The following is an 18,898-nucleotide window of genomic DNA, read 5'->3' as shown; positions in this document are numbered from 1 at the left end:
CAAAATAAAAAATTTCAAATTTTCAAAATTGTAAGGAGGATGGCTAAGTAAGAAATAGTAAGGTATTTACCACTTTGTTTGGTGGATTTTTTAGAGCTCGACGCGGTGGTCGCGTGGCTGCAAACGATGCGACAATCGGAGCTCCGGATTAAAAGATATAGGAAATTGAATTTAAGACTAGGATTTGGTTTCTCTTGTTCTTCACTTCCTTTGTGTTTGTGATTCCCTCTGAGTTTGAGGAAGAAGAGTTGAGCTCCACTTTTTTGTGGTGGGTCTTGGGTCCGGTCTAAACGGTTCGACCTATTGGTCCGTTTTTAGGTCAAAATATTAAAAATTAATGTCAAAATTTGTATTTTTAATATTTTGGCTGTCTGGATTAATAAATTTTAATTTCTTAATTTTTTTATTAATAATTCATTTATTAACTAATTATTCCTTAATTACGCGGGATTTACACACTGGACTCTTTTTTTATTTTTTATTTTTTGGATACAAGAAGAACATACATAGATTAATAAGGATTAATCTAATACTTGAGCTTTGATACTAAATGATAAGAAAATAGAAGAATAAACATGACAAGAATTAAAATTAAATAGAAAAGATAAATTGTAGAAATAAAAAGGATCGGTTGAAATTGAATACAAAGAGAATCACTCTACTTTCTATCCAATTTCTTGATACAACAAGAAATGGACTCCTCAACCAAACTTGTCTACATCATAGTTTGGGAATTGAATCGAAGGAACTCCTCAATTTTCTACCCAATTTCCCGTACAACAAAAGAGGGACTCACTCAACCTCATTTGTCCGCACTATGGTTTCATCACCAAACCAAAAAGTGCTTCGACACCTCTAATCACTCAATACTTGACTACAATAATTAATGAGGTATTTATAACATCTTATTAGGTTAAAACAATGAAAATCCTAAAACCCACAAACACAAAATCCAACTAATAACTAAATAAATAAAAATAAAAATACATCAAAATAAACTAATAACTTTTAAATAATATTTGATATCTTTATATCACGAATATTTGAAATATATATCATGTTTTGTATAGAGAAATCTTTGATAAATTGAGATGATTAGCTATTGTTTAGTCAATAGATATCTCTTTATTGTTAATTGTGTTTATTCATTTTTTTTTTTGTAGTTGGATAAAAATTTTAATATAAATAATATTTAAATTTTATTTGATACAAAAATAAAGATACAACTTATTAATATACAATGATCAATATTAGAGATATAAAATAAATTTTTGGTTGATTATAAAAAAATATATACACATTTTCTTATAAAAATTAAAACATGGATTTATTATCTATTATATCTTTTTTTTAATTAATTTAATTATTTTATAAATTTTTTTGTTATGTACTTTTTGTTTAATATTTAAATGAATAAAAAAATTTAAATTTAATTTAAAATTAAATATATTAATAATGTTTTTTATTAAAAGTACCTTAAATATAAATATAGAATTAAACATTTTTCATACATCACACAATTAAATATTTTTCATACATGGCGTAGGTAGATGACCGAAGCAACTCTCTTGGACTTTGACATCATTATAATTTTGGCCCCACCCGATTATGGTCACTAAACGACAAACATATCACAAGAAATCCCTCCAACGTGGTTATGCCTCGTCGCTGTTGCCTGTTGGTCTCTAACATATAATATTTAATTAAATTGAACACAAAACTAAATTTTCTGTTGGAAATTAAATTTAAAATTCAACTGCCCTATATTGTAGTATATTATATTTGAGGAGTTGGCATCGTAGAATCAAATGGGTGCAAGCATTCGGATAAAATGGTATTTAAATTCCACACACGACTAAGTCACAGTTTGATTCTTTTAGAGCACCTTCAACAACACTCCAGTTCTCATTATATTTTTTTTATATGTGGAAGAACCAATTGATAGAGAGAAGCGAACAGCAATTTTGAAAAAAAATCTTTTTAAATAAAAATTTATATTGTCTAATAATAATTTATCACCTAATAAACTATTATAAAAATGAATAATTATATAAAATCTTAATTAATTAAATAATTAAAATAATTAATTATATTAAATAATTATATTTCTATTTAATTAATCATTTATATAAAAAATAAATTTAATTTTTACACTTAATAAAATAATTTTTGATTGGATTAGTTATTTTTATTTATAAAATTTAAAATACTAAACACATTATTAAAATTAGCCGTTGTAAAACTAATTGTTACAAAATTAGTCGTTGAAAACTAACCATTATTATGTTACCGTTATTATTAATAAATTAATATTTTATTACTCTATATATACTACTTACATACACTTCTATTCTCACACTTTCTTCTACTCTTCTTCATCTTCTTTCAAGTTCACGAAATCAAAATTCTGGTGATATTATTTTTTGTTCGAAAAAATAGATCTAAACCAATTCAACTCTCTTTTTAATTATTTACAAAACTTTTCTCAAACTCCAAATACCCAACAATCTCAAACTTCAAACTCTCAAGTTCCAAATCAAAACTTCACACTACCAAATACATTTCAAAATCCAAACCACAAAATCATCCTAGTTTCAATTTTCAAACTCCTTATAATAATCAATTTTCTATATTCCAACCATAAAATCAAAATTCACAAACACCACATTTTTCATTTTCATTCATATTTAACCCCTTTATCGGAAATGTTACTCCAACATTCTTACCGTTTCCAACTCAATTCAGTGTATCAAGATATAACTTATTTAATGTTGGTGGCTCTTTTAACCCGTCCTCTCAAACTCCGATACAATCTAGTCCAAATTTGCAATATTTAGATTTTACCAAATCTCGTGGATTAGATGCTATCGACCTCAATGATGATGATATTAAAAATCGGAGGCAAGATAGTATTCAACATTGGCATTGAAAAGAGGATGAGATGTTGATTAGTGCATGGTTAAATGTTTCAACTGACCCTATAATTGGTACTGATTAAAGGAGAAAATATTTTGGAGTCGAATTCACAGCTACTGTGTAGAATTTTGCACCGACGTGACAAAAGGGGGTAGTTGCATGTAAGAAACGATGGTATAAGATCAACAAAACTGTTGCAGAATTTGCTGGTTGCTACGATCAAGCTAATCGAAACATAAGGAGTGGTTCGAACGCTGATGATATAAAGGAGTTGGCGTATAAACTTTATTTCACAAATTATGATAAAAAAAAATCACTTTTGAGAGGCATTAGAACATGCTTCGTTTGGAGCAAAATGGAGAAGCCAACTATCTACACAGAGTGAGGCTCAAAGAAAATTACTAAGATTAGTGTAATTGGAGCATACTCATCTTCATCAAATCCAGAAATACCGTTGGCTGACGAAACCAGTGTGGACTCTTTCTTTCGCTCACAAAGATCAAAGAGCAAGAGAAAAAGTAAGAAAAAATACAAATGTCTGAAAATTTTAGTAAAAAAAATTATTAGTTGAAGATATTAAGAACGTTAGAGAAAAGGAACTAATGGATAGAAAAAAAGAAAGAGAAGAAAAGAGAGAACATAAAGCAAAGATCATAGCAATCCAGGAGAAAGAGTTACAAATGCAAGCGACAATGAAAGAACAAAAATTAATTTTAATAGTAATATATTTTAATAGTAAATTATTTTTGAATTTATAAATTTAAATAATATTATTGAAAAAAATAATAACTACATTAATTTTAATTTTTTTAATTAATTGATTAAATGAAATTATATTAAAGAATAAAGTTAATTTCTTTTAATAGAAAAGAGAGATACTTTAAATTTTTATTTACTGTTTATAACATAAAAATTAATATAAAATTGTTTTTATAACAGATGGCCAATAAATAGAAATTGAGATGGTTTTAAAAGATGAAATATTTTTCCCCAACAACCGTTCAGGTGCGGTAAACCATGCTCATCAGCTGAGTTAAAATATTTGCTTCTATTTCGATAATGTCTTCTTATTGATTGACGATTCTTTACAATATTTTGCACGACCCTTTTTATTGCTATTAAGTACTGAACATAGAAAATGGTTCATCTTCTGTCATAGTTGCTTAAAATATTTTAGGATGTTGTCAAATAAGTCGGGAATTTTTTTTTAATTTGTGATTGAAGCTAATTTGGTGTCTAGTTAGCTTTCATTTTCTTTTCTCTTTTTTGAATTTTTTTGACCTTTTACTTTTCTATGTTAGCTACATATACTTTAAGATAATCTCAATAATGAATAAATACATTTTTGAAGACTATATAAATACATGTTGGCGTAGGTTCTATATGCACAAAAGCGAATTTGAACTATTTCTACCCAGCCAAAGAATAATAAGTATTTCACAATAATGAGGAGGGCCATCTTTGTTGCATTCTTGGTTTTGTCTTATATTTTTATATTCCTTCTCGCATCACCCGTTTCTGGCCAAGCCGGTAAGACAGCCTTCCAATTCCAGCAGACGTATATTCATGTTAAGTTTTTAAAAAATGTCACGTATAATCAGCTATTAAAATCAGTATATATATATATATATATATAATGAATTTTAATAAATAATTTTAATATGTATAGTTAGTATGGTTGTAACTTTTTACCATGCAAATTCTTGTTAATTTAATTGAAGAATGCTAAGGGACCAGCAACTTTTGTGATTTGTAGTCATCAAATAGTCATTAATGATGGTTTTAATGGTGTGAGATTGGTTTGAGATTTTATCCAATGGTTTACTTTTCTTTGATGATTACATGCTGGCCAGAATTTAACAAAGTTGCTGCCCCCTAGACTTTTACAATTTAATTTCCTGATAATGGCTACAACAAAATTTAAATTTCTGATTATCATCGTCATATACGCATGTTTTCCTTTGCTTATTGCATACCTTCTGGATATGTCCTCTACAAATATTTGTAGTCATTTAATTTATTTTATGAATTAAAAAATTAAAACAAATGGACTATAAAATTATTGAATTACATATTAAATATATATGCTTTAAACATACGTAAAATATTTCTAATTATGTGTCCATCCTGCGTCACTTATCGTTTGTGACATTTCTTTTTTTTTTCTTTTTTAGCCCTAGAGGGAGCATGTGATTCATTTTGCGATAGAACGGGTAACTGTGTTGCGGAATCAGGTAAGACTCCATCGTTCGTGGGTGTATAGTTTAAATTGGATGTACCCAAACTGTAAAATATTTTATATAATTGCTTGATTATATTTATTATTTTAAATAATTATTTATACTATCAATATAAAAAATAATTATTTTTATTAATATTTATTTAATTAAATACACATATAAAATTATTTTACCTTTACAGTATATTAAAATTATATATAAGTTCATCTTCCTCTTTGTTATAGAATAAAATTCACCTTTTGCTTTTATTGATTGAAGATTAGTATCCTCTTAAAAAAATTGCTAATCTTCACTTTTAAAAGATAAAGTTCAGCAAAGGTTTAAAACTTTAATCCTTTTATATTTTTTATTTTCTTTTTCTGGAGGAAGATTATTAATAATTTGTTTACATGTATTCTTCCACCACCAGTTGACACGGAGGGAATGAACCTCACCAAGGATGATGAATTATAAATTGGATCGATCTCCACAACATCACGCACTATTGTTAACAACGGTCATTTAAACATCATTTCACATTGTACTGCTTTTCAAATTAAATTATTCAAAGTGTAGTTTGTATTATTTGTGAAATAAAACGTAGTCACTTCTTGTTGATGATTAATTAGTTGTAATGGAAGTTTAATATTGTAATGAGAAGTTGATTTTTTTTTTTCATATGTTTAATATATGTCTATGTCTTTTCTAACTAAAGAGTTATTCTAATACAATGCAATCAAAGAATGGATTTATTGATAACCAGTGTGAAACGATACAAGTAGGTATAAGTAGAGTTTATAAATGATCAGTATAATAAGTAAAAGTATCGGTATGATGAGTACTAGAGTACAAAAAATGAAAAGAAGAGATAGCGCACGGTTAGTACTCTCACCTGCATAAAGAGTGAGAAGCATGTTAACACTTTGAAGAAATGAAAAATGAAGAAGAAGCCAAAGAGAAGAGATTCAGCCAGAAAGAAAACTCAGCTCACTATTCACATGCAGCCTCTTAATGCTTTTTTGGCTATTTAGATATAAGGACCTCAATAACCAATTTCGTTATGGTTCTTCTTGCATAAGTTGTATTATCCCTTTCTTTGCCATTTCCTTTTCCACTCTTGCAAGGCTCTCACTTCCCTTTCTCACATCAATACTCCCCCATTAAAATCGACCTTGAGGTCAAGGTCGAAGTTTGGATACTGCTGCTTCATATTCTCATAAGCTTCCCAGAAAGCATCTTCTTCAGGCATACCTTGCCACTTGATGAGCACTTGTTTTACCACCTACCATGGACCTTGATCATATGGTGTCTTAGCAGCATTTGAGGTCTCATCCAACCGCAGTGGTATAGGGAGATTTGGAGCAGGTGTGTCACCTATAAATTTATTAAGTAGAGACGTAAAAAACTGGGTAGATCCTTGCTGACAGAAAAAATTGTAGTCGATATGCAATTTTTTTTTATGAGTTTGGAAAACTCAGATTTATTTTAATGATGAACAAACATTATTAAAATAATTGATTATAAAATTATTAATTATGATCTTCATGTAACATGTGTTAGTCAATAATTTGTGATGCAGGTTTACTATTGTGCCGAATATTAAATGATATGATGTAAGCCCAAAAGTGTGAATTCATTCAGCAAAAATGTTTTTGTGTGGCTGAATTATTATTCTTGTCTTTGGGCCAAAATGATCCATTACTTGTTGCAAGCCCAAGTTAAACATATTTTGCCATAAACCCCTATGATGATCCAAAAACAATTCATCAGGAAAGCAAATGTTGATATTTGCCTATGCCTTCCAACGGATCTCAATTCTAACCATGTGATGGATTTCAAATTCATTTAATTATCATTTATTGCATGGAAACTATGAGAGAGAGAGATTGACAAATTGATTTGATGGTGATTATCAATGCTACACGCTACTCCACCTAAGGGAAGTAAAAGCAACTCACTTTAATTAATTTATTCAAACACACTTGATTGCTTTTTTACTTTCTTCTCTCTCATCTCTTTCCTTCTCTTCGATTCTTACACAGCAAACAATGGAGATTTTAAGCTACCAACAAGAAGAAGAATGAGCTAGTAAAAAGACCATCACAATGATGGCAAGAAAACATAAAAAAATGTAGTGGCTAAGATCTGCAACCATGAAAAGAAAGATATGGTGATGAGATCTTGGCTCCTCCATACCAAAAAAGGAGAAGGAGATTCGGCCAGCAGGAAAGAAAATCTTGGAGGAGATGACTTGTCACCACTTTTGAGTTCACTCATCACAGAAGGTAGCTAGGGTGGCTACGTGAGGAAGAAAGCAAAAGTGGAGCAGAAGAAGTCATCATCATCATGAAGCATCAATGGCCAGAAATCCATCTTGGAGAGCAAGTCAAGGATGGAGAGCTCAGATTGATGAAGAGTTATGACCAAGGAAGGACTAGAGGTAATTGCATGTTGGGTTTTGCATGGTTATCTCTTCTCTCTCTGTGTGGCCGAACCGGTTCTGTTTCTTGGAGAAGAAGAAGTTGGCTTGGTTTTTGGTTTCAACTGTAGAGGCTTTCCTCTTCTATAAAAAGGGAGAACAGCCACGGGTTAAGACAAGGAGAAAGTTTGAGAGTGCAAGGCACAGAATTCTCAGAGCTACCTGAGCTAACAGATTTCTCTTCTCCTTCAATGTATTCTGTTTTATAATTTTTCTGTTTAATTTTGTCATGTCTTGAGTCTCATGGAAAAAGACAAACAGTGAGGTTTGTATGAAAAATCCATAGAGCGAAAAAAGGCAGAGAGTGCAAAATTAAAAGAAAAAAGCCATAGATGTCCTTTGAGTTCCTTTGTTCATCTATGTTGTGTTTCATGATTCTGTGGGAATCCCTTTGTAAGTTGGGTTAGCACTTTACAGATTGTAATCAGAAAGATTATAGTGAAATTCCATCATGTTTGTGATGGAGACTGAATGTAGGCTGCACTGCACTTAGCAGCTGAACCAGGATATATCTGGGTGTAATTTTCTCTCTTCTCTACTCCATTTTTGTTCCGACTGCACAGGAGCTAAAACCGAAAATATCTCGTGTCAAGTGACGAGACAAAAAGAAAAGTCTCGTGGTTGGGGATGAGACAAAAGAAAAAGTCTCGTGGCTAGTCATGAGATAAAAAGACAAAAAGTTTCCAAAGTTGGTTTCAAAGGTCAGCAAGTATTATCAAGCAAAAAGGGGGCTAAGATTCAACCCTCCTTCTCTTAGCCACTGATAACCATCAATTGGTATCAGAGCTTGGTCTCAAAGAGATCAAGCTTTGCAGCTTGGAGTAAAGATCCTCATGGCAGAAAATAGTGGCTCAAATTTGGTGTCCTACAATCTGACCGAAGGACAATCAAGCAACAGACTCCCTCTTTTCAATGGGAAAAACTATACCTATTGGAAGGAGAGGATGAAGATATTTGAACAAGCAGTGGATTACAAACTTTGGAAGATCATCCTAGAAGGTCCTCAATATCCAACTGTTACAAGTGCCGAAGGAGTTCTCTCTCTTAAACCTGAAGCAAGTTGGACGGATGAAGATAGAAAAAAGGTGGAGCTCAACACCAAAGCTATCAATCTGCTCAACTGTGCTATCATCTTTGAGGAGTACCGATGGGTATCACGTTGCACAGCAGCAAAGGAAATCTGGGATAAACTCCTAGTTACTCATGAAGGAACAACCATTGTGAAAAAGACCAGGATTGATATGCTAAACAGAGAGTATGAAATGTTTGCAATGAAGGAAGGAGAATCCATTGATGAGATGTTTGAACGCTTCAACACCATTATTGTTGGCTTGGATGCTATGGGAATCAAGTATCCTGAATCTGTGCTAGTGAGAAGAGTGTTGAGATATCTCACAAAAGAGTGGGAAACAAAAGCTTTAATTATCTCTGAGAGTAGTGGTCTTGATTCTATGACTTATGATGATTTGAGAGGAAATTTACTTGCTTTTGAAAACACCTACTTGAAAAAAGATTCAAAAAAGAAAGGGATAGCTTTTTCTTCTGTCACTAACCCTCTGGATGATGAATCCAATGATAACTCATCTGAAAATGAATTTGTGTTGTTTGTAAAAAAATTCGGGAAAATGGTGAAGCTCAAAGGCAAAGGCAGCAGCTCAAGGAAAATGAAGAAAGACCTTAGCAAAGTAACTTGTTACAACTGCAAGGAAATGGGGCATTTCAAATCTGATTGTCCCAAGTTAAAGAAGGAAGAGAAGCCAAAAAGAGGAAAAAAGAAGGGACTGATGGCTTCATGGGAAGATTTGGAAAATGACTCGGATGATGATGATGAGGAATCCGAGACCAAGTCACAACCTTGTCTCATAGCAGATCACATAGATCAGGTAGTCTTTCATAGCCCTAACACTGAAGATCTTCATCTTATGATAAACCACCTTTCTAAAAAAATAAGATATTTTCTGCTGAAAAATCAAGAACTTGAACAACAAATCACCATTCTTAAAGCTGAAAACAGTTTTCTTAAAGAAAAAGTAAGGGAGGCCGAAACTGCTTGTGATCTTGTTGAAGAAAATAAGCAGTTAAAAGCCCAAATTAAGAGCTGTGAAAGTGATCATTCCATTCTTGCATATGTAGATTGTTTTAAAAGAAATGAAGAGTTGCTTAATGAGGTTAAAAGGATTAAGGAAGACTTAGCCAAGTTCACTCAAAGTTCTGAAAATCTGAATCAAATCTTGGCTAGTCAAAAACCTCTTTATGATAAGGCTGGGCTGGGGTTTTATAAATCTGCTGAAAAATCTCATTTTGAAAACTTTGCTTCATCTTCTAATGATACAAGATTTCAAAACCCCACCTACTTTAACAAAACAGCAACTCCAAGATTTTGTAGACTATGCAATCGAAATAGACACTTTCCTATTCAATATTTTTTTGGTGAAAGAATGATCGGTGATAAAGTTTGTAAAGTTGTTTTTGATTATAATGGCTTAGGACATAAGAGATGGTTTAACGTGAAAGGATCCAAGAAAATTTGGATACCTAAGGTCACTTGAGCTTGTTTTGTAGGTGTGCCTAGCATCCAAACGAAAAGAAAATATGTGGTATATGGATAGCGGATGCTCTAGGCATATGACCGGAAAGACAACCTTCTTCATAAAGCTTGATGAATATGATGGAGGACTTGTCACTTTCGGTGATGATGCAAAAGGAAAAATAGTGGCTGTTGGGAAAGTTGGTAAAAATTTTTCATCTTGTATAAATGATGTTCTTCTTGTACATGGTTTGAAACATAATTTACTTAGTGTTAGTCAATTGTGTGATTTAGGCTTTGAAGTTATCTTTAGGAAGTTTGTTTGCTTGGTTGTTTGTGAGAAAACTGGGGATATTTTATTTGAAGCTAAAAGATGCAATAATGTGTATGGATTGACTCTTGAGGACCTAAAAGAAAAAAATGTGACATGCTTTACATCTCTTGAATCTGAAAAATGGCTATGGCATAGAAAGTTGGGTCATGCAAGCATGTACCAAATTTCTAAGCTAGTTAAGAAAAATCTGGTCAAAGGAATTCCAAAAATTAAATTTGATAAGGACTTTACTTGTGATGCTTGCCAATTGGGCAATCAAGTAAAATCCTCCTTTAAACCTAAAGATGGAATCTCAACCAAAAGGCCATTAGAGATGTTGCATATTGATCTTTTTGGACCAACAAGAACTCAAAGTTTAGGAGGCAAACACTATGGTCTTGTGGTGGTAGATGATTACTCTAGATTTGGTTGGGTTCTTTTCCTTGCTCATAAAAATGATGCTTTCCATGCCTTTTCCACTTGTTCTGAGGGTTACCTGAAACTGGAGGTCGATCTCGGATGAGATCTTCTGTATTGGTCAGAGATGGCGTGTCCGGCTGGCTGGTGGCGGCCGGAGCTGTTGTGTCCGATTTGTTGGACTTGCTGCACTGCTGATCCTTGGTCACCGGAGGGTAGGGGGTACCTGCAAGAGACTCCGATGCTTAAGTTAGCACGGGTATTAAGCAGGTTTTTTAGTAGAATCAGAGTATGAGTGGGTGCTCCAGTGTATTTATAGTAGTTATAGAGTAACCTTTTTAGATAAGATAAGTTAGTTATCTTATCTTATCTTATCTTTTGGCGAGGTCAGCTTATCTTCAATAGAACCGCCTTTATCTCTATAGGCTTGGACTGCCTTTGGATCTGGGTCGTATTCCTTGAGTTGAGCCCTTTTTGGGCTTTCCTGTCGATTTGGCCGAGCTCTTTTGGGAAGAGGTCGGATAGTCCTACCTGAAGAGGTCGGTCGCTTTGTCGCCGATCATCCCGGGTCGGATAGCTCGACCCAGGATATGAACAGTGCCCCTGCTCGAGCTCGGTCTTTCTTTTGGAGGTCGAGTCTTGGTTTTAGGACTTCGATCCTTCTCGAGTGAAGCCGAACTCGAGCATTTTGTAGACTTCTTCTTTTGTAGAACCTTTTTGAATGTAGAACGTTTTTCTCTAAAAGCGCGCGCTTTTGTATTAGCGCCTTGTTATGGGGAACGTGCGAGGGTTTAATGCCCCAATTAATTTGGCATTAATTGCCCCATTTTCCTTAACTTCTTTATTTTTAAACTTTACACTCAGGAAACGGTTTTTCTTCTTCACTCTTTCTTCATAACTTCTCCCTTTACTCTCTCGCTTTCTATTTCTGGCTTTGAGTCCATAGATCCTTCCTACAACGCCTGCTTTGTTGCTATTTTCACGGAAGAGGGGTGATTCTGGATTTCGCCTTCCATTCTTCTGCTTTCTTTTGCAGCTTTTCTCCCATTTTCCAGGTTTGGTTCTTCTTCCTTCCTTCCTTTACGCCATTTATTTTGAGAAAGTTTTGATTTTGACTGGAGAAAGGTTGGATCTTTCTGCCTTTGATTATGCCTGATCGTGGTGTGTTCTGTAGTTTCTTTGCCTCTTTGCATGATTTTTCGCTTTTCCTGTTGCTTGCTGTTTTTAGGGCTTCTGCTTGTTGTTAGTGCTTTTGGTTTCGAATGCTTTGAGTGATAATTTTGTTTGATCCTAAAAAAGGAGGTATCTTTGACGCTTTCTACTTGTCGTGCTTCGATGTTTGGGGATGCATGCTTGTTCTTTACTGATAGACTGTAGGAAGATAGTGGTTTTGATGACTTTCTGTGCTTTTTACGTTTTGTCTTTCTCCTATGAAAATGCTCGCTGTTTAAGGTCTTCTATTTTGAGAGATGCTAGAATGTAAGCGGTAGTTTTTTCCTGAAACGGTGCTTTGTTACTGCCTCCAAAGGATGCCCCAGGACCTTGGTTTGAGTCTTGGGGTTTTCCTTTCCTTTTTGTTCTTCTGTATCATATTAGTCGAGTTGTTTCATCCTTTGTCCGAGATGCTTTTTAGTAATCCATTCTTCTTTTCTTATTGTAGGATTAGTTGGTCTCATGTCTTCTCGCAATAACGTTGTAGAGATGTCTTCCCAGGTTCCTGAGGGCATGGCCGATTGGGTGGACTCAATGGTTCTTATGTGTGTCTCTTTGGTTGATTCCGAGTTTTGTGCGCAGCTTAGGCAGTTTCATAGGGTCTGTAGTAGTGCAGGTGATGAAAAGAATTATGAACTTGTCCCTCCCTCTTCTGAAGAGAGAGTTTGTTTCTCTACTCGGGTTGTTAGAGATCGCCCTTATTTCTATGCTTATGACTTTGGTGGACGAAATTGTGATTACACTTTGATTATGTAAAATTCATTGCTCTTTCTTTCCCTGGCGATGGCGCCAAAAACATGATGCCAATACCATGGTTCACAACTTCGCACAACTAACCAGCAAGTGCACTGGGTCGTCCAAGTAATACCTTACGTGAGTAAGGGTCGAATCCCACGGATATTGTTGGTATGAAGCAAGCTATGGTCACCTTGTAAATCTCAGTCATGCAGATATAAAACAGTTATGGAGTTTTCGAAATTAATACTAAAATAAGGATAGAAATACTTATGTAAATCACTGGTGAGAATTTCAGATAAGCGTATGGAGATGCAATCGTTCCTCTGAACCTCTGCTTTCCTGTTGTCTTCATCCAATCCGTCTTACTCCTTTCTATGGTTGGCTTTATGTAAGGATGTCACCGGTGCCAATGGCTACTTTCGATCTCTCTCGGGAAAATGGTCCAAATGCTCTGTCACAGCACGGCTAATCGTCTGGAGGCATCACCCTTGTCGTTGGTTGCATCCTATTCCTCTCTGTGAAAATGGTCTGATGCGCTGTCACTGCATGGCTAATCATCTTGGAGGTTCTCGATCATACTGGAATAGGATTTACTATCCTTTTGCGTCTGTCACTACGCCCAGCACTCGCAAGTTTTGAGTTCGTCACAGTCATTCAATCATTGAATCCTACTCGGAATACCACGAACAAGGTTTAGACTTTCCAGACTCTCATGAATGCCGCCATCATTCTAGCTTATACCACGGAGATTCTGATTAAGAGATCTAAGAGATACTCATTCAATCTTATGTAGAACGGAAGTGGTTGTCAGGCATGCGTTCATAGGGAATGATGATGATTGTCACGTTCATCACATTCAGGTTGAGGTGCGAATAAATATCTTAGAAGTGAAATAAGATGAATTGAATAGAAAACAGTAGTACTTTGCATTAATCTTTGAGGAACAGCAGAGCTCCACACCTTAATCTATGGAGTGTAGAAACTCTACCGTTGAAAATACATAAGTGAAAGGTCCAGGCATGGCCAAATGGCCAGCCCCCTTAACGTGATCAATAGTCTCCTAAGATGAACAATGGATTAAAACTAAGGCCAAATATCTCTAATACAATAGTAAAAGGTCCTATTTATAATAAACTAGCTACTAGGGTTAACAGAAGTAAGTAATTGATGCATAAATCCACTTCCGGGGCCCACTTGGTGTGTGCTTGGGCTGAGCTTGAAGTCTACACGTGGAGAGGTCATTCTTGGAGTTGAACGCCAGCTTTTGTGCCAGTTTGGGCGTTGAACTCCACTTTGCAACTTGTTTCTGGCGCTGGACGCCAGAATTGGACAGAGAGCTGGCGTTGAACGCCAGTTTGCGTCATCTAAACTTAGGCAAAGTATGGACTATTATACATTTCTGGAAAGCCCTGGATGTCTACTTTCCAACGCAATTAGAATCGCGCCATTTCAAGTTCTGTAGCTCCAGAAAATCCAGTTTGAGTGCAGGGAGGTCAGAATCCAACAGCATCAGCAGTCCTTCTTCAACCTCTGAATCTGATTTTTGCTCAAGTCCCTCAATTTCAGCCAGAAAATACCTGAAATCACAGAAAAATACACAAACTCATAGTAAAGTCTAGAAATGTGAATTTAACATAAAAACTAATGAAAACATCCCTAAAAGTAACTAGATTCTACTAAAAACATACTAAAAACAATACCAAAAAGCGTATAAATTATCTGCTCATCACAACACCAAACTTAAATTGTTGCTTGTCCCCAAGCAACTGAAAATTAAATAGGATAAAAAGAAGAGAAGATACTATAAATTCCAAACTATCAATGAAACATAGCTCCAATCAAATGAGCGGGACTTATAGCTTTTTGCCTCTTGAATAGTTTTGGCATCTCACTTTATCCATTGAGGTCCAGAATGATTGGCATCTATAGGAACTCAGAGTTCAGATAGTGTTATTGATTCTCCTAGTTCAGTATGATGATTCTTGAACACAGCTTCTTTATGAGTCTTGGCCGTGGCCCTAAGCACTTTGTTTTCCAGTATTACCACCGGATACATAAATGCCACAGACACATAATTGGGTGAACCTTTTCAGATTGTGACTCAGCTTTGCTAAAGTCCCCAATTAGAGGTGTCCAGGGTTCTTAAGCACACTCTTTTTTTGCTTTGGACCTTGACTTTAACCGCTCAGTCTCAAGTTTTCACTTGACACCTACACGTCACAAGCACATGGTTAGGGACAGCTTGGTTTAGCCGCTTAGACCAGGATTTTATTCCTTTAGGCCCTCCTATCCACTGATGCTCAAAGCCTTGGGATCCTTTTTTATTTGCCCTTGCCTTTTGGTTTTAAGGGTTATTGGCTTTTTGCTCTTGCCTCTTGGTTTTAAGAGCTTTTGGCTTTTTCTGCTTGCTTTTTCTCTTTCTTTCTATTTTTTTTCGCTCCCTTTTTTTTTCTGCAAGCTTTGTTCTTTGCTGCTTTTTCTTGCTTCAAGAATCATTTTTATGATTTTTCAGATTATCAAATAACATGTCTCCTAGTCATCATTCTTTCAAGAGCCAACATATTTAACATTCTTAAACAACAACTTCAAAAGACATATGCACTGTTCAAGCATTCATTCAGAAAACAAGAAGCATTGTCACCACATCAATATAATTAAACTAAGTTCAAGGATAAATTCAAAACTCATGTATTTCTTGTTTTTTTGAATTAAAACATTTTTCATTTAAGAGAGGTGATGGATTCATAGGACATTCATAACTTTAAGACAAAGTTACTAACTACTAATGATCATGTAATGAAGACACAAACATAGATAAGCACATAACATAGAAAACGAAAAACAGAAGAAATAAGAACAAGGAATGAATACACCTTAGTGATGGTGGCATTTCCTTCTTGAGGAACCAATGATGTCCTTGAGCTCTTCTATGTCTCTTTCTTGTCTTTGTTGCTCCTCCCTCATTACTTTTTGATCTTCTCTTATTTCATGAAGGATGATGGAGTGCTCTTGATGTTCCACCCTTAGTTGTCCCATGTTGGAATTTAATTCTCCTAGGGAGGTGTTGATTTGCTCCCAATAGTTTTGTGGAGGAAAATGCATTTGAGGCATCTCCGGGATCTCATGGTGATGAGCTTCCTGCACCTTTTGAGCTCCATGAATGGGCTCTCTTGAGCTTGAAAGGGATCTCGGGGATCACCTTCTTCTTGGCCACAACATCATAGAAGTGATCTTGATGGGCTTTGGAGATGAACCTTTCCATCTCCCATGACTCGGAGGTGGAAGCTTTTGTCTTCCCTTTCCCTTTTCTAGAGGATTCTCCGGTCTTAGGTGCCATCAATGGTAATGGAAAAATAAAAAGCTTATGCTTTTACCACACCAAACTTAGAATATTGCTCGCCCTCGAGCAAGAAAAGAAAGAGTTAGATGAAGAAGAAGAAGAAGAAAATATGGAGAAGAGGGGGGAGGTGTGTTTCGGTCAAGAAGGGAAAGAGAGTGTTGTGTTGTGTGAAAATGAAGAAGAATGGAAGGCTTTATATAGGGAAGGGAGGGGGGTTAAGGTTCGGCCATATGGGTGGGTTTGGGTGGGAAATTGATTTTTGAATTTTGAAGGTAGGTGGAGTTTATTGGGTAGGTTTATGGGGAAGAGTGGGTGTATGTGAGTGGTGAAGGGTTAATAGGGAAGAGGGTTTATTGGGAATAGAGGATGATTGAGAAGAGAGAAGAGAGTGAGTGGAGGTAGGTGGGGATCCTGTGGGGTCCACAGATCCTGAGGTGTTCAAGGATTTACAACCTTGTACCAAATTAGGCATGTAAAATGCCTTTGCACACAACTCTGGGCGTTCAGCGCCAGATTGGTGCTTGTTCTGGGCGTTGAACGCCCATTTGTTGCCTATTTCTGGCGTTGAACGCTAGAACCATGCTTGTTCTGGGCGTTCAGTGCCAGCTCTCCTCCAGGGTGCATTTCTGGCGTTCAAACGCCCAGATGCTGCCCATTTCTGGCGTTCAGCGCCAGAACCACGCTCCGTTCTGGCGTTGAACGCCCAAAACATGCTTCTTACTGGCGTTTAAACGCTAGTAAGGTCTTCCTCCAGGGTGTGATTTTTCTTCTGCTATTTTTGATTCCGTTTTCAATTTTTATATTTATTTTGTGACTCCACATGATCATGAACCTATAAAGACATATAACTAAGAAAAATATCGTTAGGTAAATAAAAATTGGGTTGCCTCCCAATAAGCGCTTCTTTAATGTCAATAGCTTGACAGTGGGCTCTCATGGAGCCTCACAGGTGTGCAGAGCTTTGTTGAGACCTCCCAACACCAAACTTAGAGTTTGGATATGGGGTTTTGACACCAAACTTAGAGTTTGGTTGTGGCCTCCCAACACCAAATTTAGAGTTTGACTGTGGGGGCTTTGGTTGACTCTGCTTTGAAAGAAGCTTCTTCTGCTTTCTCTCCATGGATGCAGAGAGAAATCTTTGAGTTGTAAACACAAGGTTGTCCTCATTTATTTGAAGGATCAATTCTCCTCAGTCCACATCAATCACAACTCTTGCTGTGGCTAGGAAAGGCCTTCCTAGGATGATGGATTCATCCTCTTCCTTTCCAGTATCCAGGACTATGAAATCAGACGGGATGTAAAGGCCTTCAACCTTTACTAACACGTCCTCTACTTGTCAATAAGCCTATTTTCTTGAATTGTCTACCATCTCTAATGAGATTTTAGCAGCTTGCACCCCATAGATTCCCAGTTTCTCTATTACAGAGAGGGGCATGAGGTTTATTCCTGAACCAAGGTCACACAGAGCCTTAAAGATCATGGTGCCTATGGTACAAGGTATTATGAACTTTTCAGGATCCTGTCTCTTCTGAGGCAATGTCAGTTGATCCAGATCACTTAGTTCATTGGTGAACAAGGGAGGTTCATCTTCCCAAGTCTCAATACCAAATAATTTGGCATTCAGCTTTATGATTGTACCAAGGAACTTGGCAGCTTGCTCTTCAGTGACATCCTCATTTTCTTCAGAAGATGAATACTCATCAGAGCTCATGAAGGGCATAAGGAGGTTCAATGGAATCTCTATGGTCTCTAGATGAGCCTCAGAGTCCTTAGGTTCCTCAGAGGGAAGCTCCTTATTGATCACTGGACGTCCCAGGAGGTCTTCCTCCTTGGGATTCACGTCCTCTCCTTCCCTTACAGGTTCGGCCATGGTGCTTATGTCAATGGCTTTGCATTCTCCTTTTGGATTCTCTTCTGTATTGCTTGGGAGAGTACTAGGAGGGATTTCAGTGATTCTTTTACTCAGCTGGCCCACTTGTGCTTCCAAATTTCTAATGGAAGACCTTGTTTCATTCATAAAACTCACAGTGGCCTTAGATAGATCAGAGACTAAGTTTGCTAAGCTAGATGGGTTCTGCTCAGAATTCTCTGTCTGTTGCTGAGTGGATGATGGAAAAGGCTTGCTATTGCTAAACCTGTTTCTTCCACAATTATTAAAGCCTTGTTGAGGCTTTTGATCCTTCCATGAGAAATTTGGATGATTTCTCCATGATGAGTTATAGGTGTTTCCATAAGGTTCACCTAAGTAATTCACCTCTGCTATTGCAGGGTTCTCAGGATCATAAGCTTCTTCTTCAGAAGATGCCTCTTGAGTACTGTTGGATGCAGCTTGCATTCCATTCAGACTCTGAGAAATCATATTGACTTGCTGAGTCAATATTTTGTTCTGAGCCAATATGGCATTCAGAGTATCAATCTCAAGAACTCCCTTCTTCATAAGCGTCCCATTATTCATAGGATTCCTTTCAGAAGTGTACATGAACTGGTTATTTGCAACCATGTCAATGAGTTCTTGAGCTTCTGCAAGCGTTTTCTTCAGGTGAATGGATCCACCTACAGAGGTATCCAATGACATCTTAGATAACTCAGACAGACCATCATAGAATATATCCAGGATGATCCATTCTGAAAGCATGTCAGAAGGACACTTTTTGGTCAGTCCTTTGTATCTCTCCCAAGCTTCATAGAGGGATTCACCTTCTTTCTGTCTGAAGGTTTGAACATCCACTCTAAGCTT

The 18,898-nt window shown here is 35.9% G+C and overlaps 1 long non-coding RNA gene and 1 other non-coding gene across 2 annotated transcripts; both read left to right on the top strand.

Annotated features, from left to right (window-relative positions):
- The first annotated feature begins 4,304 nt into the window (after nt 1–4,304).
- LOC112740522 (uncharacterized) lies at nt 4,305–5,813 on the top strand. Its single transcript, XR_003171207.2, has 3 exons — nt 4,305–4,446; nt 5,091–5,150; nt 5,566–5,813. It is a non-coding gene; the product is annotated as an uncharacterized lncRNA (long non-coding RNA).
- A 12,977-nt stretch (nt 5,814–18,790) lies between these two features.
- LOC112746489 (small nucleolar RNA R71) lies at nt 18,791–18,898 on the top strand. The gene has a single exon (XR_003174370.1). It is a non-coding gene; the product is annotated as a small nucleolar RNA R71 (small nucleolar RNA).

This window comes from Arachis hypogaea, chromosome 14, assembly GCF_003086295.3.
Source record: "Arachis hypogaea cultivar Tifrunner chromosome 14, arahy.Tifrunner.gnm2.J5K5, whole genome shotgun sequence".
Lineage (NCBI taxonomy): Eukaryota > Viridiplantae > Streptophyta > Magnoliopsida > Fabales > Fabaceae > Arachis > Arachis hypogaea.
The sequence above is the reverse complement of the archived record's forward strand: the minus strand, read 5'-3'. Positions and strand labels throughout refer to the sequence as shown.